The sequence below is a fragment of the Denticeps clupeoides genome, chromosome 14 (genome assembly GCF_900700375.1).
Source record: "Denticeps clupeoides chromosome 14, fDenClu1.1, whole genome shotgun sequence".
Taxonomy (NCBI): domain Eukaryota; kingdom Metazoa; phylum Chordata; class Actinopteri; order Clupeiformes; family Denticipitidae; genus Denticeps; species Denticeps clupeoides.
Genome location: NC_041720.1, coordinates 17,129,069 through 17,149,194, shown reverse-complemented (window position 1 = coordinate 17,149,194; position 20,126 = coordinate 17,129,069). Strand labels below are relative to the sequence as shown.

Below are 20,126 nucleotides of genomic sequence, written 5' to 3'. Positions count from 1 at the left end.
AATTTGAAGGTAATTATGTCTCAGCTCGTCAGAATGCCTTTTAGCAACTAACCGCGCTCAAAGAGTGAATGAACGGCGAGCAGCCCGGGGCTCTCACCGGTGCACAACGTCAGAAGCAGCTTGTTATCGCAATAATAAACACACACACACACGCACCTTCTCATTTAAATGTGCATTATTTTTGCCATTTAATCTAGTCAATAACTCAACCCGCACTTGTGCAATCTCGTTTTAATTGTATTGTTGTTTATGTTGTCTTTCTGTCTTTAATTTCTGAAATGTCAGAAATGAAAGAGATGACATTTCGAAAGGTTTGCAGACAATGAGCAAAATGCTCATTTGCACAGTGACTCAGAATCACTGGAAGCGTGAGTGGTTTTCTTCCCGTCGGCCCTTGAGTTTGCATGTTTGTCTCAGGTTTTTATCCCCCCCACTGTTCAGAGGCCTGTTCAACAGGCGTATTGGCCACACTGAGTTGTCTGTGAGTGAGTGGCGGGGTGAGATTGCGCCCCACCCCAGGTGGGCCTGGCTCAGAGCCCTGTGTCCCGGGATGGACTCCAGCAGCCACGACCCTGAGTAACAGGATTAAGCGGTTAAGGAACATTGTATTTTGTGTACTACAGCTTCTTTGGGTTTTTTACAATTGAGTAGTTCACTTTGGAAATATTTTATTAAGGCGTATGTGTTTCGTCCTTTCAACTGGCAAAACAATGCGGTCAACAGAGGTTTTTGATGTTTTACTGCAAAAATACAATTCAGTCTCCAGGGCTGTCTCCTGTCTCGAAAGGACAACATGAACGGAATATTGAGTTGCATTAACAGCCAGACGAAAGTAGACAGTTCTCTACATGGCCCGCCTCTGGGCTGGGTTTGGGAAATTAATAGTTCTCTGTCCGTAACAAGGTGCAGGGAGACAGGGTTTCATTTCTGTCGGCTGAACAGAATGCAATCCCTAATCCCGAAATCGCTTCAGTCACGCAGTTACACAAATCTAATGCGCGTTGCCTTGTTCAAGAACTATGACACCATGTGAGGTATAAACACAAAGGATTACTAAAGAAAAAAAAAGAGTAGTTTCCATATATATTAATAAATGTACGAGTTAGCCTGTCTTTCAGTCTTTTCATGGCCCTCTCTATTATACCCGCTTAGTCCTGTTAGTCAGGGCGTAGGGTGGGGACTGACCCAGGGTAGGATGTCCGCCCACTGGAGGGTGCATAAACACACACACACACACACACACACACAAACACACCATTCACTCAAACACTCCACCTGCAACAATCCATGTAGGAACATATCTTTAGAAGGTGGGAGGAAACTGGAGAGCCTGGCCCAGAAACACAGGAAGAGCATGCAAACTCCTTACACACAAGGTTCAAGTAAAACAGAACCTTCATGTGAATGGGGGTTTATTGCCCTGTAAACCATTAAGACTTTCCCAAGATTGTGGATCAGTCTGAAAAAGCACAGATGAGCTGTTCCTCACACAGCAAAAAAAAAAAACATCATGTAGTTTTCAAAAGCCAGATGAGATCATGAGAAATATCTGCTGTAACAAGGGAGGATGATTGCACAGAATTTTCTGCGATAGGATCCACAGAGATATTAACACGGTTCTTTTTTCTGCACAACCTTGGCCGATGTGACTTCACTTGTTGAACATGATGTGGTGACTGTCAAGAGATAATGTTCTACCAATTCGACAAAGCAACATTTACAGTAGAAACAGCGTTATAGACCGCAGTGTAACCGAAAGTACACACACGGCAGTGTGTTATTCTAGAATGTTGTTTCGGTTCTGGAGTCCTTCATGTCTTCATCCAGTGGACTTACTCAGTCCCCCATCACCACATGACATAGCTGACATATATCTGCAGTGAAGGCAGCTGCATTTTCTTTACATCCTGTGCAGGGTATCTAAGCCCTAAACTCCACATAAAAATGGAGAAGGACAATGAAGGAGTTTAGGGCCTTTTGCATGCGCAATTACATTATTTTCAAATGGAGACACATGCCTGCCGAGGCATTTTTTCTACAAATATTTTATGAATTTTATAGCACCTTTATAGCACCTTTGCTCTCAGTCTCAGACACAGTCATTTCCTCTCAGTGAGGGTTAAAATCCCTGGCATAGAATATCACCACAGTCATCACACTCCAGAGGGAACAAAGCAGTCTACAAGCATTTTTACTCTCGCCACACACTAGGCCTGATGAAACTTTTACTTACTGATTCATGATGTTTTCCCGACTCATTGCTGATTCACATCGCATACTGACTGCCTCTCCCGCTCTCTTTCTCTCGCTTACACACACACACACACACACACACACACACACATTCACACACTGACATTTGACCACGGCAGGCTTGTCAGCTCCAGTGGCCCAGTGGTGATCACGCTGGACAAACGGAGCAGTCGAGCAGCGGCCTGGGGAGGCCGATGGGTGTTCTGCTGGTGCCTAACAACTAGACACTGCGTTGGACACTGGGGAGCAGAGGGCTGAATGCTTGTACGTAGCATGTTTGTGTATGTGTGTGTGTGTGTATGTGTGAGGACATAACACTTTTCTGGATTTGTGACGGCTAGGTGGCCCTGGACTAGTCAGGTGCCATCTGTTCACCGGTATGCAGGGACCCTTTATATTTTCATGTCCTGCATTGAACGTATATGATGCTGCGTGTGCCTTGTCCTTCATTTATAGTGTTTCTGCTTTAAATGTTATTACCGAATAAATATCAAGCAACACAGTACAATGTAAATGCATAAAAATGTCTACATTTCTATCTTAAACCGTGTTACTTTATCTGTATTTGTGTGTGTGTGTGTGAGTGTGTGTGCATTCATGTGTGTATCTGGTAAAAAATGGGGTTTAGGGAGCCACCACAGGCACTCCCTACCTCGCAAACCTGCACAAGATCAGAGAGCTGAAGCATGTCGCCCCTGTCACAGAACCGACCGGATACAAGCAGCCCTCCAGGGGAACTCTCACCCGACTACAGAGACGAGTGCACAGCGTTCGGCGCCCCTCAATAAGCACAATTCAACGTGTTCAGCGCGCTCTCTCTCTCTCTCTTTCTCTCTCTCTCTCATATCTATATATATTTACAACGCCTAGCAGTGTGACCTTGTGTGTGTGGAGCTACATCACTGTTCATTAGAGCTGTGAGAGCATGAAGAAAGCTGCAAACCCTCCTTCTTTCATGCACTCACCCACACAGTCCTTCATTATGCATATGTTTCTGGGAATTACCAGTCATACACATACTTTTTTGAACTACATCACTTCATATGTACATGTATAATGTATCAGATAATGAAATATGCAAGAATCTACGTGCAGAAGTGAAAATTTGTCGTGGAATGATATTTTGGATCTGGATCTTAATGCAATGTGTAAATGCGCACAGCATGCGCAGGAGTCAATCAGCGCGTTGCAATCAGAGCATGAAAGTGTTGATTTCGAGCTGATTGTAAGCAGGTAGCTGCGCATTCCGATCAGATCTCAGACAGCTGTAACACGCAAGCGCTTCACTGCGTTCGCTGCCGCCAGGCAAACGACACCAGGCTATTACAGAACAGCCGGGAAAACATGGATGACAAGCAGAAGCACAACATCTATTATCTCTGCGGGGTGACGGGGCTGTCCGGGCTTAACTGGAGAGTGGCTGCAGAAATGCGTGTAAAAATGAAGACCTCTTGACATCCGAATTTCAGATGGATGTGGGCTGTATATGCAAATTCGAAACAGTTTTTTGTTCATCATCCAGAAATTCGGATACAAATACACACTGCAAACGCACTCCAGAACAGAGACTTTCCTGCTTATACAAGTTTTTGTGCATATATCTTTCTTTTAAGGCCAGTTTGTGTCTGCCCACCATCGCCAAAAGCAAAATGTGTGAGTTCTGTTTATTATTTGAAATATTGGTGTTGACTGAAATTTCAGCTTTAAGCAGCTCAAACAGTTGCCATGTGTTTGCGGTTTTGACAGTGGATGACAGTTAATAATAATTATCTATGAAAATAAGTGTACTACAAGTCAGAGGTCATGGAAAACCCAAACTTTCCAGATTTTTTATTAGAAGTCCAAAGAACAACTTGAAATGGTTCAAATGTAAGCTGACAAAGCTTTTTAAAAAGTCCATAAATAAAAAGATAATGTACATTTAGAATTTTTCAGGGAGAAAAAAATGGGTTAAAATCTGCAGCAGTGGACGTTGATTAAGCCTTGCAAGTTGGTTCTACACATTCCTACAGTATTTCCATGCCCCTCTGTCCTCCACACCCTTGTGAGCATGTTTTGTTATTAATTATTATTCTGCAGAAAGAAGTCTGTTGGGATAAAAGTGTTGAGAAAAGGGCAATTAACAATGGAAGAGAGACAGGCCATGATTACACTGAAAAGTGTAGGTCTTTCCTACAGAGAAATTGCTGGCAGACCAAAAGTTTCTGAGAGTCTACATCTTCACAGGACCACAGCTTCAAGCACAGAGCAGCAGTGGCCATAGTGAGCAAGTCTCAGTTTTAACTCTAAAAAGAAGACTTGGAGTTGCAGGTTTGGCAGAAAGATGTTACAATAATTGCCTGGTTCCAATGGACTACAGAAGACTGGAAGAAGGTCTTATGGCATGCAGGATTTTTGTATGGTGTTGAGTAGGCTAAAAGATGATTCTTCAGTGTGACATCAGATGTCAAACACTGAGGAGGAAGTGTGATGGTCTGAGTATGTTTTGCTGGATCCAGGGTCGGTGACGCATACAGAGTGAGAGACACTACCACAGCATTCATGCAGCGCCATGCAGCGCCATCTGGTATGCAACTAGGTGGTGAGGGGTTCATCCTGCAGCAAGATAATGACCCAAAACACAAGTCCAAGCTACACCAGAGCTACCTCATGAAAAAAAGTCTACAGACTGCTTTGATGATTCACGTGTACATTTATATGTATGGCATTTGTAAGACACCCTTATCCAGAGCCACTTACAATCAGTAGTTACCCCTGGAGCAACTTAGGATCAAGTGTCTTGCTCAGGGACACACTGGTTTTAAGTGGGGTTTGAACATGGGGGGTAGCGGGGGGAAGCGGTTAAGGAAGCGGCCCTGTAATCAGAAGGTTGCCGGTTCGAATCCTGATCCGCCAAGGTTCCTCTGAGGTGCCACTGAGCAAAGCACCGTCCCCACACACTGCTCCCCGGGCGCCTGTCATGGCTGCCCACTGGGTTAAATGTAGAGGACAAATTTCACTGTGTGCACCGTGTGCTGTGCTGCTGTTTATCACATGTGACAATCACTTCACTTTCACTTAACCTGTGATGTTCTGGTTCATAGGTGAGTTTGTTACGCACTAAACTACTACCACCCTACAGATTACACAGTTTAGAATACATTTAGGTTGATTAACGAATTCCATGAGTTTTTTTTAACTTCACTTCACTTAATAAAAATTTTATAAAAAAATGTTCAAGAACACTTGACTTATCTGAGCCAAATATAACCCTAAAAATTTGCTACTGGTTTGGCTCGTGGGACTCCAAAATCACAAAACCCATCTCCCAAACAGCTCAAACCCTCATCCAATATCAAAAAGCATGCACACACATACACACACTAATCGCAAACTTTCACACCGCACCGTATACACAATGCACAAAACAATAAAAACAGCCCACCCGATCACTAGGCTGCCACACCCATCCATAATGGAGAAAGAGAAATAGTGCATCCTCAAGGGTAACACTCTGGGCTCTTTTATCTAACGGTGTGTGATTTTCTGATGAAATCCACCGTCCTGAAAATGCTTTTTTTTTTTAAACAACAACATTTATTTCTTATACAGCCCAAAATCACATATCACATGTCTCAATGGGCTTTGACAGACCCTACAGCTGACACCCCCACACTTGACACTCCACACAAAAAAAAAAAAAAAAAAAAGGAAAGAGAAAAGAAGAAAGGAAGAAACCTTGGGAAGGATTGATACAGAGAGGGACCCCCTTCCAGGGTAGAGTGAGCCTGCAAATGGTGTCAGTGCAGGGCTGGTGATAATTTGTCCAATAAGAGAAAAAGCCCTACAGTTGTACAGGTGGAGAAGTCCAAAGTGTAGTATAGAGCATCTGTCCATGTTTGGAGGTACTGGACAGTGCAGAGTAGGTTTTAGTCCAGTGTCATGGTCTACATTACGTGTCCATTATAATGCTACTGGTCCATTTGAAGATCCCTGAAGCTTATGCTGTTAAGGTGGTGGTGGCTGTGTGGACCCTCTGCTTCGTTTCATGCAACGTTGTCAGTTAGCAGTTGCCAGGAACCAGGATTTATCTGCTGGTCTCTTCACTGGAGTCTGCCAGTGGTCTGTGAGCTTGATTCAGTGTCTCAGAGAGAACAAACAGAAGCAGCGGCAGACGGAGGCATCGTACGACTGGCACTGAAATATGTGGTTATATACCAATATAGTGGTATATTTGTGCAACAGAGGCCTGGTACCCTAACTAAGGTGAATTTAACACTGTCTGTGTTTGACTAGGTGAGTGTGTAATTAAGAGGACTTCATAATTCAAACTGTGTCTGGGACTTTAACAGAAGGCCAGAGAAAACAGATGCGTTTTCAGTTTGGATTTAAACACTGAGACTGTGTCTGAGTCCCGAACACTGACCGGCAAGCTGTTCCACAACTGCAGAGCTCTATATGAGAAGGATCTGCTCCCAGCTGTGACCTTCTGTACTTTGTGTAGCATAGTGACCCCACATCAGTGGTGATAATTCTGGTCGGGTATTAATAGACCTCTGCGCTTTACTTTATGTAAATGTGTGATGTAATAACATGCCCTGTAGCCAGACCTGTGCCAAACTACATGTACAAATGTGTAGATGCAGTTATATTTAAACACACAGCCCATAAAACGTGGGTCAAATGCCTGCACCGGGTTTTCATGCTATTTTAAAGGTCACTGGCCTTTAGAGATATTACACCTTATTAATTAAATGAAAGAGCGAAAAGCCAAATTGATCTGAGCATGCTGAACTAAATTGACCTGAAATGATCATATCTGACTCATAACTCTTTGCTAAAGAGAATCAATGGCGGTGAGTCGATAGGAAGCAACTCTGGGCTGGACGTCCCGTTGATTCCAGTCTGACATGGACTGCTGTTTTCAGACGACCACACAAGGATAACTTCCAAGATGGAGAGACGGGCAGAGGGAGAGAGGAGAGCAAGAGTAAGGGAAGCTCCGCTACAAGAGGACGCTATACTGAGCCTGCACACCACTTGATCTGATTGATTTCCCTTCAGTGGACTTTCTCTGATAACCACATGCCTGGAGGGCTGCAAGGTCTCCAATATTTCACTGCCGCCGCTGCCCCGGCTATTACGAGTATTCAGTGTGCCATCATGGCAGGAAAATGATGCCCGTGACAATACCTTTGGGGCTCTTTTCCCGTGTGCGCTTAAATGGGGACCAAATTTGACTAAAAATGAGAACACAAAAGTGCTTATGTTGCGAAAAATAAAGACTTCCAACCCATGTTTGCATTCTACATTGTCATTTTGGCAAACACCCAGGGTGTATGCACCTACACTGCAGTTAGGAGACTAATGTGTGTTTTATTGCCAGACACAATGCCTTGCCCGTCTTTTTATAAGAAGTGGCAGCAAAATTCAAGTGGAAGATTGTTACTAGTTTTGCCAATGCAATAATCATACTGGACCCAGCTGGCCCCTCCCAGTAAAACCAGATACGGACAGGGTGGTAGTAGCCTAGTGGGTAACACACTTGCCTATGAACCAGAAGACCCAGGTTCAAATCCCACTTACTACCATTGTGTCCCTGAGCAATCCCTAAGTGTCTCCAGGGGGGGACTGTCCCTGTAACTACTGACTTTAAGTCACTCAGGATAAGGGCGTCTGGTAAATGCTGTAAATGTAAATGCTCAAAACTGTACTGCAGCTGGCCAACAGGGGAGCTGGACCTGTGGTGATTTGACAATTAATTGTGACACTATTTTTCATACAAAGACTTCCGTAGTAACCTTCACATGGCAGTTCAGACAATTCAGGACTTCAACAACATTCACGCTAACACACATTAAATTGGCAAATTAAATTAGGGCTATAACAGTACCAAACACTCATGTTAGTATAATATTATAGTCCAAGGTAAAGAATTTAAAGCCAAAAACCTACAAGAATTAAATACATTTGATAGTTTTGTGGTCCATTGTTTATAAGTCCTGAAGGTGCATCTAATGGCATTAATACTGGGATTGTGATGGATAACTGAGAAAATTGCGTACTTGTGACAACCATCTGACATGGCGAGCCGGGTGAACGGAGATGACGAGAAGAGATTATGAAGAAGGGGTTTAACATGTGATAAACAGGACAGGGGAGACAGCCGGCAACTGGTGAACATGTAACATAACAAAGACCCAACGGCGAACAGAAACGAACAGGGCAGCTTTATACATTAGACACAGGAGAAAACGATTAGGGAACATTACACATGACAAACGTGAAACTCCCGTCCGTATCCCAGACTGGAGCAACCCCTTCCGGACCGGATCATGACAATCTCTGAGTCATTTAAGTTGATTATACAAGATTAAGGTCTCGGCATTCCTCAATTTTTCTTGCTTGGTACATCTTGGGTGTATGACAGGAGTCTGCTAGTCATACAATAGAATATCATTTTCTATAAAGAAGGATGTAAGCAAAGTAACCGTGTAAAGAGTGGAGTAATAATTCATGTACTGAGACCTATTTTTATATGAGAAATGGTGGTTTTAGATATATTGTTCAGTCCTAGGATTAAATGAATTAATTGTTTCACAGTGATTTGTGCAGGAGGTGAAGTGTAATATTGAATGATGAGTCCAAATTTGAGCTGTTATTTTTGGAGAAAGCAGCAGGAACCTTTCAAACCCTGCTGCCAGATCCCAAATATTAAAGATGGAGGTGGATCAGCAGTGGGCAGAGGCAACCGGCCAGTTTATTACTTTCCATCACAGTACGCAATAAATAAAAGACCAAACGATCTGTCCAGATTCAACCTTGTGCTTCAGATATTGCTTTCTTGGGGCCTTCCCTATAGTCTGAAAGCTCAGCACACACTTACACACACAGATTTAACACTCAGATCGTGAAAACTATGCATACAGTCAAACACCCTGCACATCATCAATCAGCCGGGGAAGTTCTTCACGGTAGAAAGCAGATTTCAATTCCTTCTCCCTCATCTGTCTAAGCTCTGAAGGATTTCCCTCTCAGAATAATGATCCAATAGCCCGGTGGAAATTAAGAGAAACATTTATAGTGGTCCTCCATCTTAATTCCTTTAAAGTTGAGGCTTCTCTGATGGTGAAGAGGGACAGAAGTATTGTTTCCTCCTAAAAGGTAATTCTATGTACAAGGTGACTCAGACATTCATAATGTATATAGAATATAAAAACCACTTGACATTTTGCTCAGGCACAGACACTTACTACTGGATTGGTCCCTCACATCAGTAATATTGAGTGGTGAGAGCCAAAGGTGTGGGTGAAATGGAGATGTAGATATCAAATGAAAGCTCTTAATGAGCTCTTGCTACTGAGGGAAACTAATTCTTAATCAATACAGAGCTATTCATTTCCAGAGGACTTAACAGTGCAAAAGAATTCAGAAAAAGAAATAAAAGAAAAAATGTGAATAAATGAATCATGAATTGGCACAGTAAAATAGTACTATTAGTCTGTGATATGATATGAATGGGAAATTGTATGAGTTATATGACTGATAAAGTGTGTATAGCCTGCAACTGAACACAAGTAGAGTGTATCAGCAAGCTGTATGGGCCCAATAAAGTGTAAATCGCTTAGCGTCTCCATTATTTCGCTCATCCCCGTGGCAACGGCTCTTTGTCTGAGACTGTTTTCAGCAGAGGAAATCTGCACCGCATGAGGAAATACGCAGCGCAACGCCTGATTCATATTCAAATGTGACCTTACGCCGCACAGGAAGCAAAAAAAAAAAAAGAGATGAAAAGTGACCTTCTTCCCGTTTTTCCCGATTTCCTACACTTTCCCTCCAAACCTCAGCCACATTGTTATACATTGCAGGCCATATTGATTACACATGCTGGTTGGCTATTGATTGAAACGGAGGCCATTATGTCAGGGGTTGGGATCCGGTGCTGAGACGCACGCTATTTTGAGAGAACGGGAGATGGACGGATAAGAGCAAGAGAAAAGGCAGTAAAGCATGCAAATTGGATATGCAAAGTGGAAAAAGGCATCGTGGGAAACGTGTGAACATATAAGATGACTTAAGTAGCGATATGTGGAGTTAATAATAAAAGCCAGGCACATAAATGATCCCAGCAGAAGGTTTTAAATGAATGCAGACAGTTGCGTTGCCATTTTCAGAGTGCAGGCCTCGGCCTGAACGCGAGTAAATCCCACGTGACAACATAATGATTGTGTTGTTTTTTTTATCATTTAAACCATTAAGGAAAGTGAAGCACAGCAGTTATAGATGCAGTTAAGTTAATTGTGCTTTTGACTGCAGAGAACAGTTGCTGGGAACTGAGTGGAGGGTAAAGTAACTCAGTTCAGGTTATTCTGCAGCCTTGAAATGGATTCTGGGCAATTTAATCATCCTTTCATTTTGTTATCGTCATGCCTACTTTGGCAAAACAAATACACAATTTGCGTTCAATTTCAGAGAAGCAAATGATTTCAGTAGTACCGATAATAATTTTAATTAGGTAACTTTTGGAAGCTCATTACCGCTGGTTAACGCTGCTCCTCCTGCCATGGACTGGAGCTCAGCCCACGGGTTGTTTCTGTCTGTGCCTCTAGCATGCTGGGACAGGCTCCAAACCCCCTGGCAATCCTAAACCAAACAAGGATTTTTGAAAAATGGATGAACGGATGGATGGTCGCCGCTGGAGTGGTTCACACGGGGTGGTGTTAGCAGTTGTCAACCGGCTGACCCATCAAGTCCCACTAGTGTCCATGAGCAAGACCCATTACTCTCAGTTGCTCAAGCGGAGGCTGAACCTGCGATTAGTGAATATAAGTGACTAGCATCATCTAAATCTGTAAAAATTAAAAATATATTTTTTTAAAAAGTACATAATACAAGCAGCGCACGAGGCATGTTGGCTTACGCATTTGCTTTCAATTTCTTATCTTAAATGCCACTTGTTCATGGCAACATCAGCAGACATCACAAATGTGATCTATGTCATCCTAACTCCAGGACCAGATTATATTACATAGATTGGTAGATTTCTAAGAACTTTTAATAAAGAATTGTAACTGGTGAACGACTGAATCTAACATTCTGCTGTTATGTAGAAAATATCCTTTTTCCAGTATAAATGATTAGGCCCTCAGAAACTACTGATAACTACTGCTGCTGAGATGGATGTTTTGCTGATACTAGTGGAGACACTGTGTAAACTGATCACTCACCATCATTTTGCATTGATTTGCAAATTCATTTCTCCACTCATGCATCCATGCTTTTCTCGTGTTCTTGTCTCTATGCAAACTGGAATAGCACAAGAGACATGGTTCTTGCTGCCATCAGTTCTACCGTATTTCTTTAAACTAACCGGGACATTTTTGTTTTATTATTATTTAATGGCATTTTGTAAGCTAGTCTCAAAAACCAAGGCTTTCTGTTTGCCACTCCCAAAAGAATTCCGATTTGATGAACAGAGGAAAATCCAGCACTGAATCCTCCAAGGCTGCAGTTTTGTCAGCTCACTGCAAAAAAACAATTGAAGACCAGACAAAATTGAAGAAAAGAAACACTGCGTAAGAAATTAATCTCATCCAAAAGCGAACACTGAAACCACATCATCCCCAGTTTACCGCCGCTTAACTATTTCCGCAGAGCCAATAAATGTGAGGGAATGAAACTGCGGGGAGACAGGCCGGTTACCCTGCTGTGCACGTTTCAAACAGAGCACAAATGATGTATCTGCACTATAAAAGCGCAATTACTGTCTTTAAAAAAAGGCAAAGTGATGGGGGGGAAAAAGCACCTAACCAGCGGGCAAATTGGGTTTGTGACACCCTCCTACTGCTCAGTGGCTGACCTTTTCCTGAACGCTGCACATTTGCACCTTTCTGTGCCCACCCCCCACCTTGCTGCGTCTGAATCCGTGGTTGTGTGTGTGTAGTGTGTGCTCTAGTGCCTATCATGTACTAAATTCAGCCACGTTGAAACCTGTTAAAGGTCACTCCAGTCCTGACGCTAATGTAAAGTGGTGGCGAGGCGGTGACATGGTGACCTTCCTGGCACCTGCTTCCACATACATTTATATTTGGCATACAGCGCTTTTTGCCAACGATGGGTTAATCACAATTGACTATCGGGCCAATGAATGTCTAGAATATTGATGAAATGTAAGTAGATGAGAGAATGTGCTCGTTTCATTGCCCGAATTTGGACTTTTTGGTGTATGAATCATGACATTTTGCCAGCTAGCTATGCCTCTGTCATGCAGTTGGATTTTTCCTTCCCCAATAAACAAAGTTTTGGTACAGTGTGCACCAGGCTGCCACTGTAATCTGTGGCTATACCAAGAAATTAAATTATCTGGTCAAAGGATCAAATATGTTTAGTTAATTATTGATAGCCTCATTTTTGGCTGGTCAGTAATACATAATGCTAGCTTGGGAAATGGAAGAAAACGGGTGGTAGTAGCCTAGTGGGTGACACACTCGCCTATGAACCAGAAGACCCAAGTTCAAACCCCACTTACTACCATCGTGTCCCTGAGCAAGACACTTAACCCTGAGTATCCCCAGCAGGGGACTGTCTCTGTAACTACTGATTGTAAGACGCTCTGGATAATGACGTCTGATAAATGCTGTAAATGTAAATGTAAAATATTGACCATTGTGTCATTTTTGCAAGTTAGCATTCCGAAAGGGTCCAGGACCACATTTTGTTGTTTGGTGATTCAAACATACCGTATAAGATGCTTTACAAGAAAAGCAAGCCTCCAAGATGGACGATCCTTTTTTTCAGCCCGTATCTGTAACTGACGTGGTTTCAGCTTCTTCTCAAACATGCCCCCAGTTTTTTCGAATTTGCAATTTTTTCAGGATTTTAAAATCTAATTTTAAAATAATTTCCACTGCATTACACAGTCTTCAGAAAACAGACATCCAACCAGTGATCTTTCAAAGGAGGCCATGCAACTCACCCAATCAAACTGGACTCATAGACAAGCTGGGAAATCTGTGTCTATTGTAGTGTGTGTATATGATTTTGTGTTTTGTTACATCCCATCACTACCACATGGCTCCTTACCTACAAATACTGTGTTGAATGGCTGTGGACAGAGTGAAAACAATCCCCTCTTACGCTAATGCATTCACTCGTACACTTCCGCCCACTCCAGGTCCCTTCTGTTGGATAGATTTCATTTTCAAGTCATGCCACAGTTTCCACTGTTGGGGGACCACGTACACACATTTTCACCCAAACCCTTTTTACCACACTGTCAATTGACCGTGAAAAAGAAAAATTCACATTTGGCCTCGATTCAAACAGGGTAAAGGGGGAACGTTGCACGTGTCCAAAAGGCTCCAGCAGGGGAATGGAAAACAGACTGTTGCATTGACTTCATTTAAAGCTGTGATGCGAGATCTTTCATCATGGTGAGTCTTCTTTCCTGAGGATCACTCACACATCTCACTACTGGGAAGATGCAGAGAAGTGGCATCATCACCGGCCAATTTTAATTACACGTTGAAGACGCAAAATATTTCATGTGTGTGAAACCTGACAGAAGGAACAATGAATTGCAGAAGGCCTTTCAGAATTTAAAAAAGGCAACTGGCAGCCCACGTGAGATGCAGGCGACCTGTGAGGGGAAGGGCTCAGAAAACTGCTCAGAAAGCGAGTCTTGGGAAAACGGGACAAAAATCCCACTTTGAGGGATTTGAATATAATAGACAGTTTATTTTTTTTACCCAGTAAGGATATTAAATAGAAAACTCCCTTGCTTTGGCCACTGTAGTGCCAACAAATATCTGGATGGTTTTGCTTTCGCTGGTATTTTCAGTCGGTGCCACTTTATATATTTTATAGGAAAGGTCAGGCCATGCGAGGTCGGTACATTTTGCCAGGTCCTTGGTAAATAAATAAATAAACAACGCAAATTTTTTTGTGGGGGAACCCGTGCCGGCAAAAAAAAGTGATGTCTCGCTCGGAACGTGCGCCAGCGTGGTGGGGTGGGGGTGGGAAGGCCTCTGCTGAGTGGACACGCGTTGCTTACTCAGAATAAATGGCGGCTTAAATTGACGAGCGGAGGCGCATTTCTCTCGCCGGGCACGGGAGCGGGAGCACCCTGCCAAACCTGCTGTGCGTGGAGGGGAAGGCGGGGTTCACTTTAGCCCATGTGCACGGTAGCCAGAAACGTGAGGGACACAAGTGAAAAGGGCCGTTTGAAAAGAAGAAGACCAGGGTGAATATATGGAATACCCCGGTGCTTTAAAGGATTCAGGGCCTTACATGTACGAGAGCTGAAACCTCACCAGTGACTAAAATCTACATTCATCAAGTGGCGTTGGATGACAAAGGGACATTTTTGACTGTGTTGCAGTAGTAGTTTCTGAGGGCGTGATATGTGCGTCCTGCCACTACCAATGTACATTGCCACATACATTATAAAACATATTAAAGCATACTTCCAGGATGACATGATGTTTAACTATATAGTGGAAACATAGGAAATGCAGCTTGCCAGGTTGCCAGGTATAAAAAGTTAAGTAAAGGTACATAATTATGAAAAACGATATTATGTTCGATCTTTGTTCAAATTAATTCAAATAAACCCCTATGGTCACGGGTTTGATAGGGATCTACAATAGGTGCACATTATTCGCATCGTTTGGCAGCGACACTGGACGCCGCGCATGCGCAAGCCGGCCGGGCAGGCACGGCAGATCGGACATTCACAGCTCGTAATAAAAGCGGACGTGGCAACACGGCTTTCGGCGTCGCCAACAGGCGACTTCGCCGGCCCTCATTACAGGTGTCGCGGCGACATGCCCTCGGGTGGCGTTACCGACAAACGAACATTTCAAGAAAGCGTAATACGCGGCTGCTGCGTGCAACCCACCATGTCCCGGATGCGTGTCAAAAAATGTCGAAATTCAGGAAGAAAGAAAACACGTGGCACTAATCCCATTTTAATAGGCTAAAAGTGCGGCTGCCGTATAATAAACCACACAACGTCATCAAATATTAGATGTATAAACTCCAGATACGAATACGGATCGTGCGTTTGTAATGTGCACCGACGATTTTGAGGTATCATTAGAACGAAGATCAGAGCTTCCTGAATTCCTCCAACTCTGCAGGCGCGTTAAAACCGACACTTTTCATGAAGTAAGACAGCGGCGCGCTTCTGGAGAAAACCTTCCGGCTCTCCTACCTCCTGATCCGGCAGATCCCTGGAAGGGCTGCTGCTGCTGCTGCTGGTGGTGGTGGTGCTGATGCTGCGCTGAATTAATCCACCGGATGCGGTGCAGGATCTCTGGACAGCGAGGCGGGATCAAAAAAAAAAAAAAAAAAAACTGCACAAGTTCGGGTCCCTCGACGTGAATTCTGACGGGGATTAAAAAAAAAAGAGGTAAAAACCCGGCTGGGCTGGTTTAGAAGCCGAAGCTTCAGCCGATCGTCCGGAGAGGAATAACGGTGCAGCAGCTTCACGCGGCGGCCCGGTTCTATCCGTCTAATTGCTCCCCTCGTTCCTATTTCCTCCCCCTCTCTCTCTCGCTCTCTCTCTCTGTCTCTCTCTCCCTCCCTGTCGAATTATGCACGTTAACAGTATACTATCAGGTGCTCAGGTTGCACTTTTTTTTTTTGGTTTTCTGTTTCAGCGACCAGCAGAACTCACGAAGTAAAAAAAAAAAAAAAAAAAAAGACATTTTCACTCTTTCTTTTTCTTTTGAACCAAATACTGCCCACTAAAAAAAGAAAACAGTTAGTTGAAATAAAATATTTGCATTATGGTTACAGTTACATTTAATACAATTTTTTCTTCAGTTTTAGGATTACATTAAATTTAAGATAAATGATACCAGTGTATGCCATGTGAGTTGGGCATAAAGGGCATATATTAAATGTTCCTGTGCCTTTATGCACACGTGCTGTTCATTTGGTTTTCATTCACAGTTTTGACCCTTTACACCGCAGCACAATTCTGCCAGCCAATCAATACGAGCCGTGTTCGTTCAGGTCACCTTGTTCAGGCAAAGGGAATTTTAAAATAGTTTTAAATATTAAGGCTATTCCCATTGGTCGCCACTGCAGCATCTCTGCTTCATTTCTATTTCGGGGGGATGGGGAGGGATTTTTTTTGTAGGCCAATGCCCCCCCCATAGAAAACACTTTTTGTGTTTTTCTATGATAAATATTTCGACACATGTAAGCCTTCTTATGTAAGAAGTGCTGGGGAACTCAGCAGTTGGGCAATGTGGGTATCCTTCAGCAGATGTCATACGGGTATGAGCTTCCACGCGTAACCCATCAATCACTTTGCTAAACCCACAAATACAGGTCAGTATCATGGAGGAAGCAGGATGCCGCTAGGCAGGAAGATGAGCCTTGGAGATGTTATAAAACACAGCAATACAGCAGGCGCTGTAATGTTTGTGTCATGATTTCAATTTCAAGGAACTTTATTCGTCCCTGAGGGGCAATTTAGAGGGCACAGTGGAGCAGCTCATGTATAACACTTATTACAATAGACACAACATATGACACACAATAAAATTTTCCTTGTATTGCACTACGAACATGTTAAATATGTAACCGAGCAGGCAAAGCAGAAAACAGCCTCGGCCTCTGGAGAACGGGTCACTTTATACATTAGACTGCATCATATCCATTCATTTACAAAATGATTAAGACAGAAAACCCCCTAGCTCTTAACAAAGAAGGTACCATCTACAAACTACTGCAATTTGTGCGAAACGAAATTTGTGTTCATTTTAGTTGTAATCTAGTCTTTGCGTCAAGTGAGAGGTTACAGCTTGGACGGAGAAGTGTTAGTCAGAATCATCTGAATGAGGAATTGTTCAGGTTCTGGACATCCTGCTTCACATAAATCCTTTGCACTACATTAATGCTCAATTCTAACTCAAAAAACAATCAGGACAACGGAATTCTCCTCCTGCCGTGTGATTATAGCTGCTAAAATTTGCATGCTTTTGACCTCAAAATGGCTTCCCTCTGGTCCTGTTCAAGGCGATCCTCAGACATCTGTGGCCCTGAAGTCCCTCTTTGGCAGCTGCGTCCCCTCTTGACCATCCGTCAGTATCAGGGCGAAAGCTTTAGTTCCACTTCACTGGCACTTTGCTCTAACTAGCCCTCTGCACATCATCAAAGGACTGTGGGTGTTTTGTGGAGCGCTTATTGAAATGGAGAGCCAAAGCTAAGTCATTACGCACAGTGCTGTAGACGCGAGTCCTGCCGACACCTACAGTCCTACAGATGGCTCTTCCAAGCTAACAGAATCAAAGGGAGCAATAAACAAAATGACTAAAAAGGTAAAGTTTCGGTGCATATTCCTGCTTTATAGATGAGAAAAGTCAATGGTACCAGTACAAAAAAAGAAAAAACTTTTTTTTAAGAAGAAAAGTCATATGACTATGACTATACGTGTCCTGACAGGGTTATAAAGCCGGTTTTCCACTCCGTATGCGAACAAGGCATTCCTGAGGTCAAGCTTGGAGAATATTGTGGCACCCACCAGTTGTTCAGCGCTCACCAGGACCAAGGTGAGTGGGTGTTTTTTTTCCGCCGGCACCAATTAAGGTCGACAATTAAGGCAGCCGATGCTGACGTGGTTGTGGCAGCCGCAACAAAAACACAACATGGGAACCATGGGGGGGGTTCGATGGAGAGGGTTGTGCTGTTCCTGGCTGCATTCAGTGAGACGCCGGTCTATGGAGGTTGCGATACTGTCCAGCATTGCTTCCCAATTCCAGTTAACCATTTCATCCTTTACCGCCTCCCGCAGGCCACTTGCTGTCATTCGCCTGGGTACGGAATTTAATGGCGTAGTCAGCTACGCCCAATTCCCCAGACACAACGACATGTGTCGCAGTGACGCCTCTCCTTGGAAAACAGTCTGGAGGCGGTCCAGGAAGGTGCTGACGGACAAACAGGGTCGCGTTGTTCCACAAGGGGGGGTGACCTATTCTAAAGCACGCCCTGTCTCTTGGAGGTGGAGCAAGAGGTGGCATTGCGGCAACCAGAGGTGTTCCTGTCATACGGGGTGGGCAGCGCTAGGCTGGAGAGAGTGGGGGCGGGGCTCGGCTCCGGATCGAGCGAGAACAACAACAACAACAACATTTATTTCTTATATAGCCCAAAATCACATACAGTATGTCTCAATGGGCTTGAACAGGAGCGACTGCAGGGCTAACAGGGTGAGAGCACAGTGACTGGACCTGGGCCGTGAGCTCGGAGATGGTGGAGCTGACCTGAAGGAGCGCCTGTTGCTGCCGTCGCTGTGTGTCCTGTTGTGCCAGCCGTATTCCTGTTTTCCCCTACCACGGTAATCCCAAACCTTCCTCCCTGTGCTTCCTCACTGCCCACGACTCCAGGCATGTCTCACCTCCAGCCCCCAGTCTCACTCACCTGCTGTGTTGCTCCAGCGTGCCAAGCGCCTTCGCTCCAGTCCACGTCCCCATCTCCCCCTAAGCCTTCATGTACGGTACAGGCCAAAAGTTTTCTTTATTTTCATGGCCATTTACATTGGTAGATTCTCACTGAAGGCATCAAAACTATGAATGAACACATGTGGAGTTATGTACTTAACAAAAAAAGGTGAATGTATTCATTCATAGTTTGGATGCCTTCGGTGAAAATAAAGAAACACATTGAATGAGAAGGTGTGTCCAAACATTCGGCCTGTACTTTATAATCCCGCTTCCACCATGTCTGCAAGTGTGTACACGAACTCCAGTGTTGACAGCATCCTAATTGACAAGTATAATTGACTGAAAAATATGGTTAAATAGTTTGGCACCTGCAGAATATTGTTTTCCCAATGGCATATGGGCTTCCTGTGCAGCTAAATCTTGTTTTCAGCATCTCACGTTTAGAGAGGCAAGGTTCACATATTACAGTTTATTCCATTTTAATTCTACTCATTATCCATTTCTATGTCATCTGTTATCAGTGTTGGCACTCTGTTGTTCTCTTGCCTAAATGCAACAGAGTGGCAGTGGAAATATATGTCTTATTGAAGGTAAGATTGCAAATTAAGTGTCGTTGAAGAAGAATGTGTCACCAAAAAAAAAAATTAATGCAGAAAAAAAATAAGGAAAAAGAGGACCAGCCAACTTTTTGCTTGATGGCTGTGTGTGTGTGTGTTTATGTGTGAGGGTGTGTGTTGTAATGTGATAAAAGGGTTGCTGGCACAGGTTTTATTAGAGCAGCTCCAGTTGTGGCTTTGGCTGGGATCGTCTTGCTAAAAGTTAATGCAGAAACTCTGTCTGCAAAGAAAATACAAAACATAAATCCATTAAAGATGCCAGAAAGACACAGACAAATAACAGACTTAATAATAATCAGGAAGTGGAATAAATTAATTTCATTTTAAACATTTTTTATTGAGCTCATTGGTTTTAATCTCTGAGTTGCCTTTTGAGTCATGCTTTAATTTAATGGATTACTGCACGTAATCCCTCTGAATAATTAATGTAATTGTTGTGTACAGGCTTTAGCAAAAGAACCCCTTCAACACAGCAATTCTGCAAACAAAATTCATAGAAGTGCTCATGTGTTTCTTGGCATTCTTCGGCCATCAAGTGAGGACAGTCACCATCTGTACTGCATCTGCATGTCAGAGCTTCCTAGAATGATTAAAAGATGGTGAAACTGAGTGAGTAGTCAAAGATCACTAGTCCTTCTTGAAGTTCAAATATTATACTTTTGTTTTTCGAGGTTTTGTCTAAACTTGGTGGTAGTAGTAAGGGTGTTAATAGTCTAGTGGGTAACACACTCGCCTATGAACCAGAAGAGCCAGGTTCAAATCCCGCTTACTACCATTGTGTCCCTGAGCAAGACACTTAACCCTAAGTTGCTCCAGTGGGACTGTC

At 43.4% G+C, this 20,126-nt stretch overlaps 1 protein-coding gene across 2 annotated transcripts in view; it reads right to left on the bottom strand.

Annotated features, from left to right (window-relative positions):
• The window catches only part of tmem121ab (transmembrane protein 121Ab), a 56,833-nt gene extending 41,257 nt beyond the window's left edge, over positions 1 to 15,576 (bottom strand). The window contains exon 1 of one of the 2 annotated variants that reach the window (XM_028953174.1): positions 15,446 to 15,576. The gene's annotated coding sequence lies outside the window, so the exon portion shown is untranslated. The remainder of the gene's footprint in view (positions 1 to 15,445) is intronic. The other variant, XM_028953176.1, reaches the window with a different exon arrangement.
• Positions 15,577 to 20,126: the final 4,550 nt, after the last annotated feature.